This window comes from Triticum dicoccoides, chromosome 2B, assembly GCF_002162155.2.
Source record: "Triticum dicoccoides isolate Atlit2015 ecotype Zavitan chromosome 2B, WEW_v2.0, whole genome shotgun sequence".
Taxonomy (NCBI): Eukaryota; Viridiplantae; Streptophyta; class Magnoliopsida; order Poales; family Poaceae; genus Triticum; species Triticum dicoccoides.
Window position 1 is genome coordinate 166790594 of NC_041383.1, and position 5403 is coordinate 166795996.

The window sequence follows — 5403 nt, forward strand, 5'->3', positions numbered from 1 at the left end:
TAGATTATTTGAGAGAAAGACAAAAAAAATTATGCTCATGATCTTCACTTATATATATTTGTTTGAGCTTATCAAAAGCAACATACGCAATTAGTCACAAAGTGAAAGATATCCAATGAAGATATAATAAAAACTTTCATGAAGATCATTGGACAAAATAAACTTGATTCTTAGTAATGGTTTTGAGATATGACTATATGATATGTGAGTCATGTTGATGAGTAATTGTGCTTTAGTAAGAATTTTGATGTTAAGGTTTGTGATTCCCTATGCAAGCATGAAAGTCAATAATTATGCAATAAAATTTATATCCTACTTATGGTGCATTATTCAGTGTTACTTATGCTCAATGCTTGGGTACGCGATTTTTCACTTTTTGGTTGGTCGCTTCTCAATCTTTTTGCTAGCCTTCATTTTGCACTAAGTATGATCACCACTTGTGCATCCAAAACCCTTTAAACCAGTTTTTCCATATGAGTCCACTATACCTACCTATATGTGGTATTTCCATGCCGTTCTAAGCAAATTTTCATGTGCCATCTCTAATTTTCAAAATAAATTTCTCTTTTGTGTGCTGTACCGCTCGCGAGGCGGTGAAGGGTGACCAATATTTTCCATGCTAGATGTGTTATTCTCATGATGAGTGTTTATTCACTTTTCATTGCACGAGAGTATGGTAAAGGTATTAGGGATGCCCAGTCCCGAAATGAATAATGAATTTCATTTATGTTGTCAAATAATAAATTCCTTGGAAAGTGTTGGTATGGAGGGCACCCGTGGATACGGTTAACCATGGAAAGTGAAAGTAATATTGGAAAAAGGAATAGACTTTATTTTCTAGCATGGAAAGTGTTGACATCTACAAGTCATTTTCGTTGGTGGGAAATTATGCCTCTCAAAAATATTTTTATCTCTCAATTTAAGCTTTGAGCTCTGGCACCTCTACAAATCACTACTTCCCTCCGTGAAGGGACTTTCTTTTACTTATGTAATTTTTATTTTGAATTTGAGTCTCCATCTTCTCTTATAAAGCACCAACTAAGGGGCACTATGATCGTATTTGAGCATTGGGTGTAGCTAATATTCGAGTGTGTTTCATGAATGGACCAATGATTGAACATAATGGGCTAGGAATAACTTGCTTTAGTGTTGATATTTCGAAAGACATAGTTGCTTGTTGGTATGCTTGAGTATTAAAGTCTTCATGTCAAAACTAGACTACTGCTTTGAATCATATAAAATTCCATATGTCCGTGCTATAAAGAAAAGAAATGTGATGAACATGTTAGGCAGCATTCCACATCAAAAATTCTGTTTTTATCATTTACCTACTCGAGGACGAGCAAGAATTAAGCTTGGGGATGTTGATACATCTCCAACGTATCTATATTTTTTTTATTTTTCCATATTGTTATATTATCATTCTTGGATGTTTTACAATCATTTTATAGTCATTTTATATCATTTTTTGGTACTAACTATTGACATAGTGCCCAGTGCCAGTTGTTGTTTTCTGCATGTTTTTTACATCGCAGGAAATCAATACCAAACGGAGTCCAAATGCAGCATAACTTTTTGAGGGTTATTTTTGGGCTAGAAGACATCTAGTGGGCCAATGAAGCACCTGGGGGGTGCCCCGAGGGGAGCAGCACCCACCAGGGCGCGCTAGGAGGCCCAGGCAGACCATGGTGGGTTGTGCCCACCTCTGGTGCCCCCTGAACCACCTCTTTGCTCTATAAATACCCCAATATTCTAGAAACCCTAGGGGAGTCGACGAAAATCAATTTCAGCCGTTGCAGAGTCCAGAACCACCAAATCCAATCTAGACACCATCACAGAGAGGTTCACCACTTCCATTGGTGCCTCTCCGATGATGTGTGAGTAGTTCTTTGTAGGACTACGGGTCCGTAGTTAGTAGCTAGATGGCTTCCTCTCTCTCTCTCTCTCTCTCTCTCTCTCTTGATTATCAACACAATGGTCTCTTGGTGATCCATATGATGTAAGCCTTTTTGCGGTGTGTTTGTTGGGATCCAATGAACTTTGTGTTTATGATCAGATCTATGTTTTGATCCATGAAAGTTATTTGAGTCTTCTTTGATCTCTTATATGCATGATTGCTTATAGCCTCGTATTTCTTCTCCAATATTTGGGATTTGTTTGGCCAACTTGATCTATTTATCTTGCAATGAGAAGAGGTGCTTTGTAGTGGGTTCGATCTTACGGTGCTTGATCACAGTGACAGAAGGGGAACCGACACGTATGTATCGTTACTACTAAGGATAACAAGATGGGGTCTATATGTACATAAATAGATAAACGGATCTTGTCTACATCATGTCATCGTTCTTACTGCATTACTCCGTTTTTCCATGAACTTAATACACTAGATGCATGCTCGATAGCATTTGATGTGTGTAGTAATAGTAGTAGATGCAGGCAGGAGTCGGTCTACAAATCTAGGATGTGATGCCTATATAATGATCAATGCATGGATATCATAATGATTATTTGAAGTTCTATCAATTCTCCAACCATAATTCTTTTCCCACCATTTGCTATTTTTCTCAAGAGAAACCACTAGTGAAACCTACGGCCCCCGGGTCTCTTTTCATCATATTTGCCTTTGCGATGTATTTTCCTTTGCATTTATTTTCAGATCTATTAAACCAAAAATACAAAAATACTTTACTGCAATTTATTTAGAGGTAATAGCACCCCAGGTACCCTAACTTGCACACAATGTGATGATCTAGTCCCAAAGTTGCAAAACTAGACCAACCCATACCCCAACTTGCATCCAATGTGATGATTTAGTCCCAGGCCAATCAGAGCTCGCCAATTGGCTGCCAAGTGGCTGGGCCGGTCAGCGCTGGCAGTTTTGCACAAAACCCCCTGCTGTTTCCCTGATTCAACCCGTAGTTACCCCCACCTGAATTAAACCTGTCAGAGGAATCCACTTCACGTCCGGTCCTGCAGCAGCGATGGAGGGCAAGGAGGAGGACGTGCGGCTCGGGGCGAACAAGTACTCGGAGCATCAGCCCATCGGCACGGCGGCGCAGGCGTCCGAGGACAAGGACTACAAGGAGCCCCCGCCGGCGCCGCTGTTCGAGCCCGGCGAGCTCAAGTCCTGGTCCTTCTACCGCGCCGGCATCGCCGAGTTCATGGCCACCTTCCTCTTCCTCTATGTCACCATCCTCACCGTGATGGGCTACAGCGGCGCCACCTCCAAGTGCGCCATCGTCGGCATCCAGGGCATCGCAGTTCCGGCCACCCCAATCTCGCGCGCACGACCACCATCCTCCGCTCCCTGCAGAAATCCCTCGCCGCCGCTCTTGTGCTCAGGCCGAATCTCAACACCAACCGACGCCCCATCCTCCTCTCCCTCCCGTCTCCGGTGCCAACATAGGCCACTTTACTTGACCCCGGTCGGCCGGCCGGCCATCCACGACGTCTGGCGCATAAGAAATCATCTTCCGCTGGCCGACGGACGACGCTGGTTGGGTGGGGCGGGGATCCAGCAGAGATGGCAAGGGGACAAGAGACGACCAAGCTCTGCTCTCTGCTCTTTGTTTCTTTTCTCTTCCTCACGATGCATTAAGCGCTCCTTCAACAATGGTGCCTGCCGGTGCTGGGTGTCGCACGCTCCCCTCCATCTCGTCGCAGCCTTCGCCTTCGGAGGTGCCCTCTCTCGCCTTCGGAGTACAAGGAGCAGAGCACAATGCGTGCGTGCAAGCGCTCGCGCTTGGAGGTGGGGCTTGTTCTTCGCCGGCCATCCCCATCGCCGCTACGGCAACCAAATCCAGCTCCTCTCCTCCCGCTCCGCTCAGTTGGAGCCTTGGAGGACTCGTCTCCATCGATTTCAACCCAAGCCACAGCCTTCTCCTCCGTTCCTCGCACCAATTCCACCGGACCCGCCCACACAGCCGTGCCGTGCCGTCCCGTCGATTTAACGCTCGCCGCTCCTTCTTCCCCACTTGCAACCTATGGAAACAGCACAACAAAGGGCGCATCTTTTTTGTGCCCCTCGTCACGCCGGCTTTTCACCCGGGTTGCAGCTGGAAGCTCTCGCCGGCGCCGGGTGCGGTTCCGGCCAACGCTGAGCGTGTGACAGATTTAATTCAGGTGGGGGGTAACTGCGGGTTGAATCAGAGAAACAGCAGGGGGTTTTGTGCAAAACTGCCAGCGCTGACCAGCCCAGCCAATTGGCGAGCTCTGATTGGCCTGGGACTAAATCATCACATTGGATGCAAGTTGGGGTATGGGTTGGTCTAGTTTTGCAACTTTGGGACTAGATCATCACATTGTGTACAAGTTAGGGTACCTGGGGTGCTATTACCTCATTTATTTATTCCGCAATCTATTTATCCTATCTACCACTTTTACGTCATGTTGTTTGCCTATCTTGAGGTGCCGTACCCAAAAGGGATTGACAACCCCTTTAACACGTCGGTTGTGAGTATTTGTTACTTGTGTGCAGGTGTTGTTTACGTTGTGTGAGGAGGTTCTCCTACTGGGTTCGATAACCTTGGTCTCATCACTGAGGGAAATACCTACCGTCGCTATACAGCATCATCCCTTCCTCTTTGGGGAAATACCAAGGTAGTTCTAGCAGACATTAGAAGCCTTGCAAGCAAAGTGACTAATGAGTTAGTTGCAAGATGATGTCTTACGGAACGAGTAAAGAGACATGCCGGTAACGAGATTGAACTAGTATAAAGATACCGATGATCAAATCTCGGGCAAGTAACATATTGATGGACAAAGGGAATAACGTATGTTGTCATAACGGTTTGACCGATAAAGATCTTCATACAATATGTAGGAGCCAATATGAGCATCTAGGTTCCTCTATTGGTTATTGACTGGAGAGGTGTCTCGGTCATGTCTACATAGTTCTCGAACCCGTAGGGTCCGCACGCTTAATGTTCATTGACGATATTGTAATATATGAGTTATGTGATTTGGTGATCGAATGTTGTTCGGAGTCCTGGATGAGATCATGGACATGACGAGGAGTCTTGAAATGGTCGAGAGGTAAATATTGATATATAGGACGATGGTATTCGGACACCGGAAGTGTTCTGGAGGGTACCAGGTACATATCGGATCACCGGAAGGGGTTTCGGGCACCCCCGGCAAAAGATATGGGCCTTATGGGACAAGAGGGGAAACACGCCAGCCACAAGGAACTGGTGCTCCCCCCATATGGGCCGGCCAAAGAGGAGAAGGAAAGAGAGGAAGGGAAAAAGGAAAAGTAGGAAGTACTACTTCCTTCTTCCTCCTTTCCTTCCCCCTCCGGCAATTTATGGAAGGGGGGCGCCACTTGGGAAAACCCCAAGTAGGATTCGGATCCTACTTGGGGTGCCTGATGGCTGCCTCCCCTCTCCCTCCAACCTATATATA